The sequence below is a fragment of the Equus asinus genome, chromosome 14 (genome assembly GCF_041296235.1).
Source record: "Equus asinus isolate D_3611 breed Donkey chromosome 14, EquAss-T2T_v2, whole genome shotgun sequence".
NCBI lineage: Eukaryota > Metazoa > Chordata > Mammalia > Perissodactyla > Equidae > Equus > Equus asinus.
In genome coordinates this window covers 12,190,271-12,212,556 of record NC_091803.1, presented here as the reverse complement: position 1 = coordinate 12,212,556, position 22,286 = coordinate 12,190,271, and the positions used below count along the sequence as shown (strand labels likewise).

The window sequence follows — 22,286 nt, the reverse complement described above, 5'->3', positions numbered from 1 at the left end:
ACGGTTAAAAAGGGCACGGGTGCAGGATGTAAAAACTCTTAGGGCACCGACTGTCGTGCAGACCTTGATGCTCCTGATGCCAAAGCAACCCAGGGTTTCTGGAGATGGGGAACATCCTCAGTCTTTTCTAGCAAGCCAAAACTCGCCAGCATCATCTTTTTAACTGTTCCCTGTTCATTTTGCTCTAACCTGAAAATACTAAAGTCGGATTCCAGACACGCAAATACGTTTGAGGGCGATTTTGAGAGATTCCAGAAGATCTCAAAGCCCTTCAGTCAATCTAGCTATCCTGCTTCATGCCTTAGCGTCCCCAACGCAGCAGCGCTGAGCCCCACAAGAGACTGGCCTGGGAAACACCCCGTGGGCACCTGGGCTGGGGATTTCCAGGCGTGGAGCTAGGCAGCTTCAGAAAGCACCTCCTGGGTGAGGAGCCTGAGGCAGGCAGGGCAGTGTGACACCAGCTCCCCTAGCCCTGAAATACAGTGATCCCTGGCCAGCCTCCAGCCCTCTCCACGCTCCCCAGAGCAGCCCCGCCAGGGTCCGCAGAGCCCTCCATGGGGCAAAGGGCTCTCGGGGAGGTGCCTGGACGTCGAAGGGCGTGGGAAGCCGCAGCTTTCCCTCTGGGTCTTCCCCACCCATCTATCGCCTGCGCCGAGCCCAGGGTCCTACCTGTACCACTCCAGCCCCTTTTCGTAGTTCCTGTCGAAGAAGCGTGGCTCTACACCCATGGCCCGCACGTCCAGGTGGACTCGGATCTCCTCCAGCAGCTCTCGGGTGCCTCCTTTCTTGACCCCGATGATGAGAGCCTGTGGCAGCTTCTTCTCCCCATAGTTGGGGGTGGTGAGGGCGCCGCCCCTCTCGCTGCTCCCATTGACCACTCTCCGGCCTGCGAGCTCCTCGTGGGTGGTGCTGGACTCCTGCGCTTCCCTCTCCAGCAGCGCGCTCTGCGCCGTGATCATCTCGCCAGGGGCCACAGGGGTCCGGAGCCAGGTGTCCCGAGCGCCCCCAGTGCCGCTCGCCAGACCCCAGTCGTCGGCCCCGGGGGCAGGGGGCTGCTTGGAGGGCTCCGGGGGCTCCTCGCGGCTCGCGTTGTCTGGCGGCAGCGCGGAGGACTGTGAGAGGGTGCCGAGGCGCATGGGGGGCGACATTAGAGAGGGTGGCGGCGGGCTCGGCGGCAGTGCCGGCGGCTCCTGCAGCACCACGGGGAACTGCAGGGTGCCCGAGCCGCACAGGAGGCTGTAACACAGGTAGATGACAGACAGGGACAAGGCGCAGAGAAAAAGCAGCTTGCGCGCCAGGCGGCGGCGGCGCGGCGAGAGGTGGAGGTGGAGGCGGAGGAGGTGCGGGCCACGGGGTCATCGCGGCTTCGGACTCGCTGGGCAGCGGCGGCGGCAGCCCCCGGCGCTGCCCGGACATGGTTTCAGCCGCCGCCAGCGCCCCCGCTCGCTCCCCACCCCCCCCCCCCAGCCGCCCAGGCTGCATGAAGCGACGCCACTGCACCCCCGGCCCTGGCCGCTGTCGCGCTGCGCCGGGGAACAGCCAGGCTGCATGATCCCCCTCCCCACTCTTCCCGCGGAGTCCGGGTGGCCCCCCACTACCCCCCTCAGCCTCCGGCAAGGGGACCAAGGGGGGCGCGCGGACCCGCCGGCTGCACCTGCTCCGTCTGCAGCGCCCCCGCTTCCCCGGCTCCGACGCGGCTCCTGCTTCAGTCTCTGCCGCCGCCGCCGCGCCCTGTTGCAGCCCCGAGTTCCCTCCCCGCTGCTAACTTTCTGCGGGGAGAGAGAGGCGTGGATGGGAGGCGGAGGGGCCCGGGCGCGCGGTCCGCACCGCCAAGGGAAGGGGGAGCGCGCCTCGCGTGCGCCTGCAGAGGGGGACGCGCAACAGAGGCGTGCGCTAGGCCTGGGGCACCCGGCAAAGGGGAGATCGTGCCCCCTCCCCCGCCCCGCACCACATTCATGCTGGAGAGGTTCCCCTCCCCTGGGAGCCTGGGACGCCAGTTTCTCCTTCCCTCTCCCGATACTTTCAGAGACTTAGAGCCCGACGCCTGCCGCCAGTGCCGCCCAACAGGTAGCTGGGGGCCACAAGGTGGTGAGCTCTCGCTTCCCCTTTTCTCATGGGACTCCAGGCAAACTCGGTCCATCTGTGACCTGCCCTTCTCCCTTCCTGGACATCCTCCTGCCTTTGACCCAGGAGGAATTTCTTGTCTGTACAAGGTTTCCCATCCCAACTTCCATCTTTCCAGCCTCCCCATCTTAGCTTGAAGCTCCTGATTGGTGGAGCTTTGACACAAACCCACAAATTTCCTTGCCCTAGAGCTTTTGCCTCTGTCCCGCCACTGGTTGACTGTGCTTTCTGCTCCAAAAGGAGAGGCTGTCTCCTCCTGGACACCCTGAACCACAGATGCACATGCGCCCTGGATTTCCCTGGACCAAAATAGACTGAGACTATCATCGCTCTAAACACCTTATAAGCAGAGAGAAGTTGTGTTGCTGTGTCTGTGCATCGCTTCATTGAATTAAAAAGTATCTTCTTTGAAGAGAGATTTCCGTCCCTCACCTCCCTCTCCTGGGGTGAATGGTAAACATCAGAAGGCTTTGGAACATTCAAAACTACACTTTGCTTCCTGTTTCCTTTTGCACAGGGAGGTAGAGGAAATGCGAGGCTGGAATGGCAGGAAAAGGCAGAGCTATCAACTGAGGCACTCCAGCGAACTCTGCTTCCTGGGGGCAGAGGCTGGCCCTGCACGCACCTGGTGCCAGTCTTTCCCAGAGGCTGGCTCCAGTGAGTCCTGTTTACCCTGCTAGCCACAGCTGGGTGCCTGGAGGGTCTGCTTTCACCTACAGGGCTGATGTGCTTGGCATCTCCGGTTTTGTTTGATCACATAACAGGAACAACAGTTGAAAGAAAATGTATATAATGTCTAAATATTAACTAGATACCTAGTGCCAAAGAGAGAAAAAAATGTTACTCCAATAACATGAACAAAGACTTTTTCCCTGAGTGAACAGAAGCTCACGGGTGCTCTCAGGTGGACGTGAGCTTCATTCTCTGCAGCTTCAGCTCAGATAAAGATTATTCCTTTAGAATATATTTTTTATGGTACACCGGAGACCTCTGAAATGCAGAGTCTGGTGTCCTGTAAATCATTTCGTGGAACTAGGGATGCTTTTTCAAACACCACGCGACTGCACTCCTGTAATGTTAATGGGAAGGGGCCAACTGGAGCTGGGAGCAGCACAGCTTAACCATCCCTCCTTCGGCTCCAAGCCCAGCTCTGGGTGGTCGCCCAGAAGGGCCCGCCCGGTTGCAGCAAATATTGCCACTGCCGTGGTCCATCTCGCTTTCAAAGCTAAGGCGCCAGGATGCCCAGCACGTGGTTCAGGGGCCTCCCGACAGTCCCTGCCCGGCTCCCGGACTTCTCTATCCCCGCTCTGGGCAATCCAAATGAACTTGCTCTGTAGCTAGTTTTACTAAAGATGTGCTTTCAAATTTGGAAAGGTTTTGATGAAATGGTACTAACATTTAACCTAGAGGTGGCAAACTGCTAACAAATTAAGAGCTGAATGTGGCCAGCGCAGTGATATTAAAAAGTTGAAACTGGTTGCAGTGGTGTAAAATTGAGGACTTTCCCAAAAAATTTGGCTATGAGGTTTCTGCTGAAATAGTAGATCCAGCAACTTTGGGCCCCTCAGCCAGAACCGAGAGGCCCCCCTGACATGCAGCATGTGCCCTGTTCGTCACGGTGCCCCCCCAGAGTGCCCTCATACATTTATGTCACTTGCCTGGATGCTGCTAATGAGGACACTTCCCAGTGTCCCTTCTCCCTCTCGTCCACAGATAGTCCTACTTAAATAAGAGACTCTTGAAAGAACAGAACCCCATTGGTGAAATGTTAGGCCCCACAACTGATGGGGAAGAGGTGATTTTTGGGGGAGAGGAGCTTTGTAGATTTCTCACTTGGGCACTTACCTGTTTTGTTCTCCATCCAGGTTTTTTCTGGGAGCAAGTTCTTCAGAAACCTATAATGAAAAGTAGGAGCTATCTACATAGGGAGAACTCAGACTTCGTTCAGCAATTCCCTGGGCGTCTGGAGACTGGATAGAATACTTTTTTCTTTTTCCATTGCCAACACCCACGCCCATTCAGGCCTATGTGAGCTTTTACAATGCTGCTCCAACTGGTCTCCAGGCCTCCAGCGTGCCTCGTTTCTCTTCATCGTAGAGGACAATAGCAGATCAATGTTTCTGAGGCATGGCTCCACCAGTGCCCTCTCTGATGCAGAAACCTTCCTCTCACTGCCTACCTGACAGACTCCAACTCTCTGCCTTAGCACTCAAGGGCCCCTCCGCCTTTCATGTATCCCACAGTCCTGCCAAACCAAACAGTACCCACTACCCAAAAACACACATTGCATTCTTCTCTTTCACCACTGCCTGATCAGATGATGGAGTTAAAACAAAGCCATCATTTGCTAGTTAAGTGACTATCAGACAGGTCATTTCACCTCTCTGACCCTCAGTTTCTGCATATGTAAGTGACGAATAGTAAGACTCACCTCATATTGTTTTTATAAAGAATTAAATTGACTTAGCATATGCAAAAACACCTGGCTCCCTGCCTGACATGCTGCAGCCACCAATAATTATTCGGACCTAAATATTGGCTCATGCCATGCCCTGCTTCTTTTCCTATTAAAACCTTATCCTTGAAAAATCTGTGTGTACCCTTTCTTCAAAACCAGCCCAAGGTGTAAACTGAAGTTCACTTTCCTAAGCCACTCAGTGACATTTATAACGCCAAATCTAATGCCTTAGATCGTTTTTTTTTTTTTAAGCGAAAGAACCTAACTCTGGCTAACTTCAGTTTTCTTATTAAAGAAATTGACTAGAAGGATTTATGGTAACTCACATAACTGAAGGGAATTTTTGAAAAATCAACAAACAAAAAGCAAAAATAAGCTTTGGAAGGCACAATAGAGCACAGTGTATAGTTATTATTACTGCCGTTCACCAGATATTGTCGGCTCTTCTCTGGCCCACAGAAGGGATGTATCTTCTTGGCCCCTTAAAGTCAGAGGTGACTCTGTGAGCCTTTGGCGAATGAAACTTGAGCAAAAATGAGGTTGTCTCTTCCAGACAGAACCTTTGGCAAACAGTAGGAGTGTGTTTTTCCTGCCTGGCAGTTGTGCAAGAAGTTGGATCGAGCATCTTTTAGCTGCCATCTACTCAATCCTCCAGACTGAGCAAGGATAATACAGAGCCAGCCCCTGATGACATGGAGCATGTTCGAGAAATAAACCTTGGTTATTTTTAGCTGAGACTTAGGAGTTTGTTGTGAATACAGCACAACGTGGACTATCTGACTGATGAAAACATACGTATTATCAATTTCCTCTGCTGTTGACCAAAATGACTTCAGTGAGCCAATATTAGAATTCCTTTCCACAAAGGTGGATAAGTGACAGATTAGAAGTCTACACTGTCCCAGGAGTGTAGACAGATACCACGCTTATATATAGCAAAGATATTTCCTCATTTTGTCCTTTACTTGTCAATAAAAAAGTATATCTATAGAAATCTGGAGGTAAGTCTCCAGACAAAACCAACATGGTGACAAGGAGGAACATTACATACTTGTAAAAGGAGTGACAGATGAGAAAATAATAATAATGGCCAGAACTTATAGAACCTTGTGTTGAAAGGGATCTCATATGGAACTTAGGAAATATTATAGCTGTAAGCACTACATGACAAAATCTGGTGGATGGAATTAAACAATACTTCGAAGAAAGATACCTTCAATATACTTATCTACAAAGAAAAATTAGAAACAAATGAGCTACTTGCTCAAGAAGCTAGACAAAGAGCGAGACAGTAAAGTCAGGAAGAAAGGAAATGATAAAGAGAAATGCCAAACCTTTGTTTCTATTTATTTGCTCTTTATTTATTGCTATGGACTGAATTCTGTCTCCCCACAGTTCATATAATGGAAGCCCTGACCCCCGTTGTGACCATGTCCAGACACAAGGTCTTTAGGAAGTAATTATGGTGAAAATGAAGTCATAATGGTGGAACCCAAATCAGATAGGACTGTGGCCTCATCAGAAGTTGAAGAGATCTCTCTTTCTGTTTCTTCACACACATACACACACCCCGCCATCTGAGGACTCAGTGAGAAGGGGACCTTATGCAAGCTGAGGAGAGAGCCCTCGCCAGAACCTGACCATGCTGGCATCCTGATCTTAGGCTTCCAGCCCCCAGAATTGTGAGAAAATAAATTTCTGTTGTTTAAGTCACCCACGCTATGGCATTTTGTTATGGGAACCCAAGCTAAGACGCTTATCTTTCACAGTTTGTTACTGGGTTCTGGTACCAATTCCAATGTGTGTGGGGTTGGGGGTCGGGGGAGTCCCCCACACCAACAAGCAATTCTTGGGACACCAGCTGGGTGTCCTACAATTCAACTCGATTCTGACACTATGTACCCAGAGACAGCATCACACCCCACAGGTTAAGGGTTCAGCCCCACAAGACTGCCCCCACCGCAGGTGCCAACAGCAAGTCTGGGTTGTCACCTGTGCTTCTGAGCAACTGGCTGTCAGTAGGAGGTTCCCAAGACTCTCTACTCCGGTTCGACGAATTTGCTAGGGCGGCTCACAGAACTCAGAGAAACCTCTTACTTACTAGATTACCTGTTTATTAGAAAAGGATATGACTCGGGAATAGCTCGATGGAACAGACGCATAGGGCAAGACATGGGGAAAGGGCACTGAGCTTCCACGCCCTCTCCAGGTAACCACTCTCCCAGAACCACCTCTCTCCCAGAACCTCCACATGGTCACCAACTGGGACGCTCTTGGAAATCTGTCCTTTTGGGTTTTTATGCATAAGCCATTTATTTATTCTCTTACCCTCGGCTGCTGTTTTTCCTTCCCCATTTATAGCCCAAAGCCAATCAAAGAAGGACATGTGCAGTGTGATGCCGTTCCCGTACATTTTATAAGTGCATAACAATGTAAGAATTTGTTAACGGAGACATACACATGTATGTCTTGACTCTGCATAAAAATGTAATCTTTTGTTAATGGAGCCATGCACATGGATATTCTTGGAATCATAAAGAATGTAATTAATTTTACGATATTGATACCTATGATGAGGGAGGGAGGAGAACGGGATGGAAATGTGAATTTTAGGTGTGACGGCAACATTTTGCTTCTTAAAAACAGAGATATCGTTGTGGGCTGAATCATGTCCCTGAAAATTCATATGTTGAAGTCCTAACTCCAGGACCTCAAAATAGGGCTGTATTTGGAGAGAGGGCCTCTAAAGAGGTAATTAAGGTCAAGTGAGGTCACATGGGTAGGCTCCAATCCAATGTGACTGATAGTCACGTAAGAAGAGAAGATTAGAACCCAGACACACACAGAGGGAAGACCGTGGGAGGACACAGGGAGAAGCGGCCGGGGAGAGAGGCCTCAGAAGAGACTAAACCGGCCAATGCCTTGATCTTGAACTTCGACCTCCAGAACCGTGAGAAAATAAATTTCTATTGTTTAAGCCACCCTACGTGTGGTGTTTTGTCATGGCAGCCCCAGCAAATGAATGCAACATCAGAAGCAAATGGGGCAGAATTGAACGTCTGTTCTTTCTGGGTATTGGGGCCGGAGATAGAGGTCATACTATGTACTCTTCTGCATATTTGAAATATTTCCATAATAGTTAAGAAAATAACAAGCAGATCCAGAAAAAGAATAACAAGAGAGTAGAAATTTATGTATGATTACCTTACAGGCCAAGGTGGGTTTCATGTTGGGCAGGTGGTTCTCTTCCACAGGGTGTGTCAGTCACCCATGAATTCCCGTCTCTTGACTCTGCCATTCCTGACGCCTGTATCATTGTCTGCAACCAATCTGCACAAGGAGAAAGAAGGAACACGGAGAAGACACACCTGCTTTCAAAAGTTCCAACCTGGAAATGGCACACACCACTTCCACTCCCATTGCATTGGCTGAAACATAGTCACACGCCACACCTCACTGCAAGTTGCTGGGTGACTGCCTTCCTGGGCACCCAGGACAAGGATGTGGACAAACAGCCAGTAGTCCCACCCACAATGTCATCAGGTTGACCCTGGTCTTCATGCTGCTGCTCAGTCTACAGCGTGCCTGCCAGGCCTATGGTTAGGGTTTAGATATTTTACAAAGGCGCGGGGTTGGGGGTCATGGTTTGGGACTTCAAAGAGGAGGAAGCCAATTCATAAAGAGACAGAAAACCAAATGTTTGCTGGGCCATCTCTAAACAAATGAGAGAGAACTTGTGTAAAATGGGCCCGGCTAGGTACCTTCTTCTCTACCACATCTAGAGTTCCCTATGTTGACAGCTCCTTCCTGGAACAGGCCTTCTGTCTTAAATTCTTTTAGGCAGTTAGGGACGAGGCCAAAGTTTCTTTTATATATAAATTTTGTGTGTATATATGTAATTTATAGAACTAAATAAATGAATTTAAATATAGATACAATGGATTATATATTCTATTATATATCAATATTAATATATATATTATATATATATATATTATATATATATATATAATCTCCTTGGTTCTCCAGAGAACCCTGACGAATACAGGAGGAGTTAATATTCTTTTATCGATGGCATTTACATTTAATCATTTGAAATTCTTAGTTATGACATTGTTATGGCTTGCAAGGAAGTGTCCTTTTCAGTGTTTCATTTAGAGGCCTCAAGATACCAATTTTAAAAAGTTTCCCATTTTATTTGTTTGGTTTGATAGGCTTTTTCCAATTGAGTGCACAGATAAACCAATTTAGGAATTTCAAAGGAGCCCCATTTAGGCCAGTGAAGCCTTAAATCACCCTGAGTAATCTGAGCCCAGTGGGACAGAAATCTACATGTAGAAGGTCTGCATTCTTTAAAGACAAAACCAGCAGGAGTCCCAGAGTGGGGCTGTTCTTTGGTGGTCCTCTTAGAAAATGGATTTCTCATTTGTATGAACTTACCAAAGGATCAAAGGCCCAAAAAAGGAGTGAAAGAAACAGAAGTTTCTAACAAAGCTGACAACGGAAGGATGGCCAGAACCAGTATCAAAGGACGCCTACAGAAAGAGTCTGGACCTCTACCAAAAATGGGAGGTCCAGGCCCAGGAGGACTTACCACCAGGAACCAGAGCCACCAGGAGGAGATGACAGAGCACAAAAGATTCTTTGCAGGCACCTTGCTTGTGTCTGTGAAGTGGCACCAGAATTGAAGGTCAGTAGCTAGGGATCCCACTTCTGTCACCATGTAAAGTCAGCAAATAAGAGGCATAAACTGCAAAAGAACCAAAAAGTTTATTTGGGGTCTCAAGAATTGCTATTCAGGAGATGTAGATTCGAGTAGAAGCTCAAATGTGCTCCTAGGAAGACAAAGGAGGCAGGGGTAGATAAAAGGAAAGGACACAGGCTTACAAAGGTCTACAGTGAACAGTTACTGACTGGTTCTGGCATGGGGTGAGCTGACTTGCCGGAACATAGTTGGTCCTAGGCAGACTGTCCCTTCTTGGAATGAGGAAACACTTCAAGATGTGACCTCTGCTGTCAGGTAAAGCTCAAAAGTTCAGTTAACATCTGGTGGTGGATGTGGTGTACAAGCATAAGCCCCACTTCCTTAATGGCCTCCCAGCTCCATTTTAGAAGCCTTGAAAATGGTACTCCATTTTGTCATTGTCATCCACCACAGTCACGCACCACATAACAATATTAACGATGTTTCGGTCACTGATGGACCACATATATGACAGTGGTCCCATACGGGTAGCACCACATAGCCTAGGTGTGTAGTAGGCTCTCCCACCTAGGTTTGTGTAAGTACACTGGGTGATGTTCACACAACAGTGAAAGTGCCTAATGATGTATTTCTCTAAAAATTTCCCTTTCATTAAGTGAGGTACGCCTGCACTGATTTTAGTCTTGTGAGTGTTGAATAATGAATTACTCATTTCAATTATTTGAGTCAGCCCCACTGGCTGAAGATGGTAAAGGCTGACTGAAGCAAAAAACTAAAATTTGTTATTCAACATTCACAAAACCAAATGAGTAAAGAAGAACTTTAAGTTCTATATCAGGGTTCATGTAAGGCAAAAACATTCTAAAGGAAGGATGAATTTGAGGACATATATGATTCTGAGTGTAAATGTCTGGGTACAAGCAAAAATTCCAGGGAGCATTTCAGACTTTCGAGGCAGTGGAATTGGTGAAACCAAAGTCAAGCTCTCCAAACAGTAAAGGGGGCCCAGGTAATATCTGGAGTACAGGTGGAACAGGCAGAAAATTTCATTAATGTAATTGTATGATATGATGAACGGACAGAGTTGGAAAATAGGATGGCAGGGTAGGGCAGAGGGACCTGGAGGGCCCAGGATGGATGGAGAGATCAGCTGGGCTGGTGGGGGGAAGGGGCCATGGGCTCACCCTCTTCATGTCCCCTCCCCCACCCTCTGAAACCCTTTGTGACTCTTCAGTGCTCTGTGATGCAGGCCTGGGATTATAGGCAAGTGCGGACACTCTCAGAGCTCAGTTGCCTCAGGCAGCCTTGCGATTCAGAAAATGGAGTTCAGTCAATGGAATGTTCTCTCATTTCTGAATAGCCATATTGAGTTGTTTTTGAGCATCTGCTCAACATTCTTAGATAGTGACTGCAACCTCACCATCGTGTGTGGGTTGTGGTTGCTTCTTCTGTTCCTGTGCTTCCTGGTGGGGATTCCATCTTTACCAACCTTCTGGAAAACCAAAATCTACCAAAAGGTAAGGATCCCTGGGCAAGCCACCAACAGGGATTTTTTATTGTTGTTTCCATTTCTAGTCCCACATTTTTAAATGAGTTGGTCCAGAGAGACTCCTAAGATGGCAAGTCTGAATAGAGGATAGAACATCATCCTTCTAGGGGAATAGGCCAGGCAGGACTAGGGGTTCAGCTGGGACTGTTTCCCATTTAAAACTCACAGACCATCTGGGTGTGGTGGAGGATTGCTGGATAAAATCCCATCAGTGATTTCACAGCCCTGCATTAGGTTATTTAGAGAGTTTGGGATCTGTGTAGGAGAACACTGTTCCTAACACTGGATCATGAGTTACATTCCCATGTCGGGTGTCATTCGACCAAACCATCCTTTGTATTGGGCAGATCAGGAGAGCAGGGCTGAGCCTCTGAGCAGACACTGGAGTGTGAGCTCTGTCCCAGGATACAGGGTCCTATCTGAGGAAGCACAGATGTGACTGTGGGCCTCAGAGTCTATGCCCTCCTTGAACAGAGGACTTCTGACTGAGAATATCAAGTGTGGACTCTAGCCAAAAATCCTCCTTCGAGTTTTTCAAAGAAGGAGAAATTGAAAGTATCTTATCACCTTTAGAAATTCAGAAAGGGAAAGAACACAAAGTGCTAGTAATAAAAATAGAGAGTGACATTAATCTTGGACGAATATCTGAGTTTCCTAGAGAGAGGAGCAAGCCAACTAAGTCCTCACTCCTCATTCTTTTCTTTTTGTTCTCAGCGTCAGGGCAGAGCCAAGAGGAGAAGAAAAGGTGGAACATCAAGTGGTAAGGTTCCACCTATCCCACCTGAGCTCTCCAAGGGTGACCCATCCTGTCCTCTCCATGAGGTCCCAGGTCCATGGTCTCTGAGGATGTCAGTCGCTAGATACAGTCCCTCTCAGAAAACAGAGCCCTCAGAGGAGAGGCTCATGGGAAAGCAGTCAGAACCTGAAACATTTCTCAGATTCCTGCTCTGCCCAGCTCTGGGCATGAGCAGTGATGGACCTGGGCAATGGGCGTTGCCCAATAAGTGGCCATATGAGATGTCAAGAGTCAGAACTTCTGTCTCCTGACCTTGTGAAAGTACTTTGACTTCCTGGATGATCAGATTCTTCCTTGAAGTAACCAGTGACCTACGTTCCTCACATGGTGTTTTTGAGCCTCACATGGGATGACATACATATATGAATGAAAGCCCTTTGTGAATGATAAAGCAACATACATACGTGAGCTTTATTATTATCATTAACCGTGCGATCTTGAATCCTAATTCTTGGAGCTCTCCGAGTCCAATCTACCAAGGGTACCATAAAGGACATTCTACTCTGCCTCCTAAAAGATCTCTTTGCTTCTGTCTTCATCACTTTCCCGGTTTCCCAGGTGGGAGAGCTTGCCAGAGTGAAGCAGAGGAGGCGAGGAAGGTGCTTTCTCTGCTGCAAAGGTGACTAAACACAATCCTTCTTTCCTGTATCCCGCTTCTTAGCAGGGTCTAAGAATTTCTAGGGCCTCAGTGAAACGTGAGATTGATAAGGGAGGGAAAATCCTCAGATTTTGAAATCCAGATTGTGAAAGTCTTGGGGAGAAGGAAACAACATAGATTGTGAGCTCAAGGAAGTGGGGGGATGTGAAAGGACAGTATGCAATGGGTGCCCCTACCTCTGTCAGACCTGCCAGGGCCCCATATATTTGTTCTGGCCCTGGCTGCAGCTATGTATATCCTGTCTCCTTCAGTCCCCGGGGCCAGCATCGCGATACCATCTGCTTTCGTCAACTGCTATGTCCAGACCCCTCCTGGGAGGTGTGTAATAGCACAACCGTGGAGGTCAATTGGCTGCTGTTCCTGGAGGACCTGGAAGATGATACTGCCTCTGTGTCCTCTATGGCTTCCATAGCTTCTGGGACTGAGTCATCATTTACTCTGTCCTCCGCCTTCTCAGAAGTCCCTCCAGGAGACCTAACACCATCCCCTCCACCTGACCCTTCCCCACCGCCCCCCTCCGTTCTCTCACCTAACCCAATGACACCCTTAGCTGACTTTCTTTCACCCTCACCACCGGGTCACTCTATGCCACCAGAGCCTTTTCCTCCCTTGGAGTCCAAATTCCCAGCAGACCATTCCCCACCCCAACCCGTTGCCCTTCCCCCTCTCCCACCACATGACACCCAGGCAATGGATCCTATTCTCCAACCAGAGGCCACTCTGTCTCTGAATACGATCTTCTCTCTTGACCGCACCCTTTCCCAAGATATTAACGCCTTACCAAATTTGTCCCAGATAATGAATCCACTAGCTTGATTCACTAGCTTGTCATCACGGACCACCAAGCCTGTCTGTCTCACCACCGACAGACCACCCTTTAACTGTGACTCAATCTAAATCGGTTTCCATCTTATTGAAGTCTCTTCCAGAGAACTCATCTCCAGATAGCCCTGGTGGGTTGTCCACTTATGTCCCAACAGTCAGAGGCACTGACCATTCAAGTCTGTCAATTTCAGAATTCTCTTGTTGTCAGGCTCCTGCCAGGAACATGTTCCTCCCCACATTATCACACTCTGATTTTCAACGAGAGCAAGTTTCCCTCTGTCTACCAGAGACCTGTCTCTGGGGAGACTCTGCTACCAATCACATGGAGGCCAGCAGCCATTCTTTCCTTGGCCTTAACGGTCAGGCATTCTTGGAAAGACAAATAAAAAAGAGAATGGATTTCCAGATTTTAGAGAAGAAAGAAAAGGAGGAAGGACTATTTTCAAAACAAATGTGCTCAGAAAACCAACGGATGTCTTCAGGGAATTCATTGCAGCCACTTGACGTACAAGACACCACAGCCCCCAAAACTGGCTGGGACATCACAGGCAAACCAGAGCAGCTGAGCATTCATCAACAGCTACTGTATGTCAAGACTTTGGGAGAAAACTTGCAGCAGAAATATACCCAGCTGTTTTGGGGTCTTCCCTCTCTGCACAGTGAGTCCCTGGTGGCCACTCTCCTGGTTTCTAGTAGTAGTGCCCCACTAGGGTCTCATTTTGTCTTATTCAATGGAATCTGTAATGCTTCTGCAGTCAAGATGTGGGATCCAGAATCTCCACCACTTCCCCATTCTCACCCTCCTCCCCTCTCCGATGTACATCCGCAACCCTTCTCTCAGACCAACCCCCAATCCCAGCCCCCACCTTTCACTCAGGTCCAGCCCCATGCCCACCTTCAATCCCCACTCTCAATCCTACCATCTTCTTCTCCATCCCAGATTAGGGACCATGGAGTGTCTTTCCATAGATCCCAGATTGAGTCAGACTCTCATATCTCAACTGAAAATCAACACCTGAAATGGCATATGTTGCAGAAGCAACAACAAAGTCTGTGGGGTTTAGTCCCTGCATTCCAAAAATCTCAAGAAGCCACTTGTCCTCAAGCTCTCACCCCTCCTTTGGTCAGCCAGTCCTCCCATGCCTATGTACCAGTCTCTGCCCTTCCTGGCCATTTTCATATCACCCGTGAACCCCAGGATAAAATGGAGCTCCACATTCCAAGGAGGCTATTCTCACACTGCTGCCTCCATGCTAGTAGGAATCTAGAGTCTCTGTGTAAATGTACAGAAACATCTCAGCAAAAAGGCAGACACGCTCACTCACAGCTCCGTCAGCTTCAGGGCCAGAGTAGCAAGGATCTAGCAGAGACTGAATTGAGTTTCCCAGGAAGCTTCCATGAGACGATCTCAACAAAGTTTCAACTAAGGCAGGACATGAAGAGGAATCTTGGATATATCCTAGAGAAGAGCCCAGAAGGTAGTCCTCCAAGGGTCTCAGAATGCTACCTACTAAAGAGTCTGAGGGCTGACTCAGAGACAAAAAGTAGCTGTGTGTGTCACTCAAGGAATTACTCAGGGAATGAACTCTTAAATGTTTCAAGGAAGGACACAGACCAGAATGAAATGAAAACCATTCCTTAGATTACATCTAAGCCAGTAGTTTTGGCAGATCACTGTGGGGAGGATCCCCCTAGGGATGTGTCATTCACGGCTGGCTGAGGACAACCCATCCCCTCCTTCTGGGAGTTCCCAGAACAATATAGAAAACAGAAATTTGAAAAACATAACAGTAGGTGGGGTCCACCCCCAGATGACCACTCCAGAGCTTTCTTTTCTGGATCCCAACACCCGACAGGTGCTAGAAGCCCATATTATAAGGTTTCATGTGAGTCAGAGGTGGGGCCTACCCCTCAAAGTTCTTGAATCCATAAAATCCTATAAGTTGAGAGAAGCCAAAACATGGCCTCTTCCCCAATTTGACTTTCTCTCCTCAGCCACCTATATTTCTGGGGTGGATTCCAAAAGCTGAGGTTTCCAAGCCCCTTGAGGGAAGCTCTAAAAGTTTTCAGGGAAATAAGGTGAAAACAACGAATTCAGTCCCCATCCTGGATCTTCCACTCCCTGCTACCTCATCTGTGGGCAACGAAGGACAGGGGGCCCTAAAACCATCCCACTCTGATATCGACCAGGAGCTTGCCAAGGACATCCAGGCAATCAAGCATGGCAGACAGACTTCAGAGATCCTCACACACAGCTTTATAGACAAAGTGAGTCAGAGTAAGACTGCACTAGACAATAACAGATGCAGCTGAGAGGTGCCCACAAGGCAAGCTGGGGCTGGACATGTGCCAAGGGATGAGAATGTGAGTTCCAGTGATAGAGAGGACATGATTCAGGGCCAAAAGATGGTGGAGAAGAATTGAAAACATTTTTCCACGTCCACCATGAACTTCAGGGAGATATTCAAGGCTGAGGAGCTGTGAGTTCTTACATCACAATCTTGTGACATCTTGACAACCAACAAGTTGGGGAGCTCCCAAATGATAAATATCAATGTGAGCAAAGTAGAAACTACCCTGACCATGAATGTCCCTCACCAAAAATACTGGTTCCCCAAGATTCCAAACCATCAGACATTAAAAAACAGCTCCTTACTGAGTTGAAGTTTCAATTGAAGAGCAGGGAACATAGCCATCCTAAAGGCTCTCCCGCTGACATATCCCTTACTTCAGATAGCTTGCCTTCTGACTCCTCACTGACTCAGTCCCAGAGCGTCTCCAGTGGGGACATGGGAGCTTCCCAGGTGCTGCAAGTCCACTTGGAGGACCATGGGGATTGGCGGGAACCCTGGGCCTCTAAGCATGTCTCATGGAAATGCCAGGATAGGAATTTCCCACCAGCTGCAAAGACAGTGAGACCTCTGGACTCCAGAGCAGGAGAATGTGGAAGCGAGGATTCAGGAGTTGGGACGTCTAAAGCCAGAAAGAAGAGCCACTCTATTGAGGACAGAGAATTAGAGGGCACTTCCCCGTATCTGTCACAGAATGAACAGTTTCCTCCTGAAAGTTACTTCAGAAAAAAAATGAGGCAGTTTTTTCAGTGGATTAATTCCAAGAAAAAAATCACAGGGCAGGAAAGTCCCCAGCAAAAAGCCAAGTTCACGTCAACCTTTGCACCGCTCCGAGACCCAGCTCAAAGTGCAGCTCTCGTGAGCTGTGGGCCTCCTGAAGCTCATGAGCTCATGGCAGCCATCGGGAAGATCCTAGAGGAGAAACTGGCATGGAGATACGAACCTGAGGCTGCAGAGTTAAGTCAGCAGAAGGGGGAACTGCAGGCCCAGGTAGAGCCTGACGAGGGACATCCCTCCAACTACGGGGCTCTCTCTGACCCACAGCCAGGGGAATGGGCAAGGACCACATCCTGCAGCCAAGATGCTGTCCCTCCTGACAAGACTTTTCGTACAAGGGTTAGACAGAAAAGAGACAGGATCAGACAGCCCTGGAAAGTTGTGGCCTTCAAGGACCAGCATTTATGCCAGAGTCAACCCCCTTCCCCACCCTACAGGGAGTCTGTGCCCCATCCAAGACCCACCTGCATGCATGATGTATGCCACGTCCCTCCGGCCACCCTCACCTCTAATGAAAGCACTGTGTTCAGAGATCTGACTCTTCTATTCAAACAGGAAATGCTTCTCCAACACTTCCAGGGAGGAAAAATGTCCCCAAAGAAATCATTCAGTCCTTGTTGAGAAAGCATTGCCATTTTCACGAGAACACATCCTCTGATGAGAACCATGGTTAGCACAACCAAGGATACTGATCGTCCTCAATAAATGTTTCTGCTAGGAGAGAGTAGTGTTCTCTGTGTGGTGCTTTGGGGGAGTGGGTTTGGGGTTCCCAGCGCTTATGCTCAGGGAAAGGAAGGAGGGAAGTCAGCTCTGACTGATTTCCTCATTTGGTTTCTGCAAGATGACCAGTCCCTGACAGTGGCTGTCTCAGTTTTATCTTGGGTCCTGTATTTGACCTTACTCAGATGTCCTGTACTTAAAACACTTTACTTTTTCATAAAAAGTACAAAAAGTTTACTCTAAAAACTTCCAGGCCTTTTCAAAATGAGAAGAACCCTTCAAGTCCAGAACTTGGCTCAACTTGTCTTTCCATCTGCTCCCTCACTATCCTGAACTATACACAGCTGCAGGGTGGGATGCGTTCCTCTGGAAGGATACAGCCAGAATTTCCCCTCGTTGCCTCAGAAAGTTTTGGAATTGGAAGTGTGGGGGTGTTTAGGCCCTGAGGTGAGTGGCAGGGGGAAATGTTGCTCTTGGATCTCTTGGTGAGGAATGAATGTCACCTGCTCCTAAGAGCCTTTCTCTCCCTCAGGAGGTCTGGGTGGTGGGCCGCGTCCCCACGCCTCAGCTGACCCTAACGAAAATGGGGAGCAGTTCACCCTTCCCCTTCCTCTACCCTTCCTGGAGCAGAAGGGAGGAGAGAACTCGCAGCTCTGAAAAGGACCAGAGATATGAATCTTTTCCTGAAAACGGTAACTTACCTTCATTTAGAAAAAGTTGCTGATTCCTGAGTATCTCACAGGTGAGCAGTCAGTGCAGGTGTGCGTATGGGTGGGTTTTGCGATTGTGGACACTGGAGTGGCCAGGGCAGGGTCCAGGAACTGGGTGGGTCCCACCGAAGAATCTGTTATATGTGGGGTGTTAATCTGTCTGGAAGGCACATTCTGAGCTCAACAATGAGGTCTCCCTGCATGTGAGGACACCTCAAGGAATGGGAAGAGCCGCTCCCGAGGGAAACTTCCTCAGGATGCCCAGCTTGGTAGAATTATTGCAAGACCAAGAGATCACCTGGCTATCATTTGTAGGAATGGTCGTCAGGCAGCCACCCAGAATTTGGGGCAAAAGGAGACAACAAGTAGGGAAGAAGGAATGGTGGAGTGAGTGGAAAAGGAAGGAAAAAATGAGGAGGGGAAGAATGACCTTATCATCACTCCTCATGATCCCTGAGGGTCACTTCGAGCTCAAAATGTCCCTTCCAGACAGATTAACACCCCACATCCTGGCTATCCACTCCACCCAGCACTACCTTACCTAGGCCTCACCTCCTGGAGACTAATCAGGGCTGGGGGGAGCACAATGATACCACTGCAGCTAAGAGAACTTGGGATAGTCTTCGAGATTGAAGACAGTATCTCCAGGAATGTTGTCAAGGAGGTTGTCCTCTCATTTGGTGCCTGCCTTCCCAGCCATGCTACATCTTACACCAAGGTTAGAGTAATTTAGGGGTGTGTTAGTTACTATATAACAAATACCCCAAAAGTTAGTGGCTAAAAAAACCAAGTATTTATTAATTCATAGTTTCTGTTGGTGAGGGATCTAGGCAAGGCCTACCTGGGTTCTCTGCTCCAAGGTCTCTCACAAGGCTGCAATTAAGGTGTCAGCTGGGGCTGGGGTCTCATCTGAAGGCTTGACTGGGGAAATACACACTTCTTTGCTCACTTCTATAGTTGCTGGCTGGATGCAGTTCCTCAAGGCTTGTTCGACTGAGAGCCTCAATTCCTGGATGGCCGTTGGCTGGAGTTGGCTGGAGGCAACCTTCAGTTCCTTGTCATGTAGGCCTCTCCAACATGGCAGCTTGCTTCATCAAAGCCAGGAGAGAGTCTGCTAGCAAGACAGAAGTCACAATCTTGTAAACTAACGAGGGAAATGATATCCCATCACCTTTCCCTTATTCTATTAGTCAGAAGCAAATCACGAGGTCTAGCTTACACTCAAGGGGAGCAGTTTATACAAGGGTGTGACTAGCAAAAGAAGGGATCTTTGGAACCTTCTTAGAACTCTTCCTAACACAAGGGTTTCTTCTTGGACATCCCACTGAGTTCACTGAAGCAAAAGTGACCAAAGGGACCAAGTGGATCCTTGTGCTCATCCATATCCACGTCATCAAAGTTAAAGCTGTTTAATGGCTGAGAGGAGTAACGTCTGGTAAGAAAAACATCAAAGAGATTGAAGCATCCAAAGAAGGAGGGAAAGGTGGCATGGAGGTAAAGGCGGTGTGGGGTCATCATGAATGGTAAAGTGAAAGGAGCCCTTAGAACCACCTGCCTCACCACTGCCAGTATTCAGACTTAGAGGGGAGGAAAAATTAGGAGCAAGACGGCTCATCCTCGCTCCGCCACCGTATCTCCACTCTGCTCTAGCTCCCCGAATATAGGCCTAAAGAAGCAACCTTCAGTTCCCATAGAGATAGCCAGGCTTATAGAGGAAGCAAACCCTACAGCTTGCAAGGTTTAACTTCTGCTCTTATTGATATATTTAATATAGCACATCCATCGTTTCAAATTTGCTTCTCACAGCTTGAACATCAGAGAGAATGAATCACACAATCGATGGCAAAGCCAGTACTAGGGAATTCAGCATGTAGCTCCCATTCTGGGATGTTTTCCATGAACCCATTGCCAAAGAGCTTCTAACCAAGGGAGAGGTGGTGGCTCAAAAGGGCTGACTTACTGGCTGGGGTGACAAAACAAGTCATACCTGGTGCCCAGATATTTGCTTCTATTCAGAGAAACACTGGATGAGGCAACGAGACAGAATTTGCACACTCAGCACATCTAGGCAGTCAACTGTCCAAATGAGGTGACAGTACCACCCAGGAGTGATCCCACACTCTTGTTCTGCTTCTAGTACTGTTTTCCTTTTCCCCAGATTCCAGTTCCTATGGGAAAGCAGGACTCTTACCAAAAGAAGGAAAACGTATTAGCTGAACAGTGACTGGAGAGATGAGGAGGAATTTCTCTAGAAACAGATTTCATGGGCTTGCTGCTTATGCCCAGAGATCAGTGCTGTGCAGCTTGGGGGGCGTGGGGGGTGGGGGTGGGGGTCTCATTTACATGGTACTCTGTGGCACCTGAAGAATTTTCAGTGACATAGAATGTGATGGGAATGGGTTACCTGAATTTTTATACCCTCAAGCCCACACTCCAAACCTAATGTCAGGGCGAATAAAATGCATGAATTGACTGGTACCTTGATGTGGCTTGGGTATGGGAACCCCAGATCCCAGCTTCAGGCACTGTGAATTTCTCTGGTACCAGGTGCTGCCTAAGGGAATCAGCTTTCTTGAGGCAGCCTTCACATGGATTAACACTCAGAACTGTGCCCGAATCTGCAGCCACAATGAAGGGACCCAGGCTATGAGAAGGGGCTCTTCTCTCTCTCGCTCTTTTTTAAAGATTGGCACGTGAGCTAACAACTGTTGCCAATCTTCTTCTTCTGTTTTTCTCTTTTTTCTCCCCAAATCCCCTCAGTACATAGTTGTATATTTCAGTTGTGGGTCCCTCTAGTTGTGGCATGTGGGACGCCGCCTCAATGTGGCCTGACGAGCGGTGCCATGTCCACACCCAGGATCCGAACCAGTGAAACCCTGGGCCGCCAATGCGGAGCGTGCGAACTTAACCACTTGGCCCCGGGGCTGGCCCCGGGGCTCCTCTTGAGGCCTTTCCTCTGGAACTTCCATTGGCCCTGGATCAGAGCCTAAATTAGGCTATTTTCCTGGGGTCACAAGGACACGTTTGGTCTTCCTTAGGGAGGCCAAGTGGAAGCTCAGAGATTTGTGGAGGCTGCCTCCCTATCTCTCCCAGGAGACTCGGGGTCTGTTCCTTCCTTCTGTGGGGGCCAGGAGGTAGAGAAGGAACTGAGTATTATGCAAGTTTAGCAATGCTTCACTGTGGGAGGGGGTTGGGCTGACAAGAGTAGGTAATTTTCCTTTGCAGGGATTCTTGCCCAGCTTGAGGCAAGCTTCATTTGAAGCAGGATAATGCTGTTTCTACCCTCCACCTGAGGGGACTCCAGAAGGAATAAAAGTTACCTTTCCTCATTTGTCTTACAGGAAGTTCTGGGCTTCTGGGTTCAGGAGTTATTAATGGCTTTCATGTTTGCCGAACCCAAACAGAAGTTGTGAGATACCTGTTGTACAGTCCTGTCCAGACCCTCATGTGGGAGGAGACTTTAGCTGGCTGCTCCAAGGAGAGAGGAGATAGGGGTTGACACAAGTGCTGGGGTGAGAGAAGGAGAGTTGCCTAAAGGTAGCAGTGGCTCCAAGACCCTGAGAATCAGGATGTAGAGACGAGTCCCTTAGGTGGACGGGTTCTGTGTGGAAGTCCTCTAGGAGACAGCACAATGTTTTAAGGGATGAAGTGATGATGCTGAGATGACTAATCATCAAGCCCCATCATCTTGAGAGCTGTCGCAAGACACGGCATTGCTCACACTTAGCACAGAGGCTGTGCAGCCACTGGCCTTTCAATGGGCCTGAAGGGCTTGGGCAATGAAAGTCCCAGGGGCAACCAAGATGGACTCAAGATCACAGGCTCTTACCTACATATTTGATGGTGAATACTTAACTAAATAGGCAAAAAGCTCCCATTAATGACTAATATTGCATATCTTCCTACTCTTTAAAATGGGGTCTTTGAGCCAGATTTAATTTAATTTAGAAAAATTAAGTACTGCTTATTGTACTTCAATGTTATGAAACAAATTTATGCTTTTTATGTATATTATCCCATTTAAACTTTACAATGCTTTGAAGTAGGTTTCTTTACCCTCTTTTATAGAAGGGCACGACCTGAAGGACAGAGAAGGTAATATATATTCAGAGTGCTAGCACAGAAGAGGGAGCCAGGGATGGAGAGCCCCCTTATGCTGTGAGGGATTCTTTGGATGTAAATGATGGCAAGTACAATTCAACTGACTTTAAAAATAGGATCTGTTGACTCAGGCACCTGAAAAAGGTCTGGGAGTAAGGCTGCCCTCAGGCAGGAGGATTCATATTGGGGCTCAGCTGATGTCATCAAGTTTCAGTTTCTATCCATTTCTCTGCTCTAGATTCTGGACTGGCTACCTTGTAAGTCTGTCTGGCAAGTTCGTAGCTACATCTTCCAAACTAAAAGCGCAGCTAAAAATGGGTTGTTTCTCCCACTAGTCCCTTCAAAAGTCCCACTGTGCCTTATTGTCTCCAGTTGGGTCACATGCCCATCCCTGACCAATCACTGTTGCCAAAAGCATGGACCAATCTTTTTGGCCAAGCCTGACTTCAATGCCCTCCTTTAAAGTAAGAGCAACTCCACTTGACATGGACTGAAACTGACAACGGGGTTAG

General features: G+C 48.4%; 1 pseudogene; it reads right to left on the bottom strand.

Moving 5' to 3' along the window:
* Positions 1-650: 650 nt before the first annotated feature.
* On the bottom strand, positions 651-18,869 carry LOC139039728 (heparan sulfate glucosamine 3-O-sulfotransferase 4-like; annotated as a pseudogene).
* Positions 18,870-22,286: the final 3,417 nt, after the last annotated feature.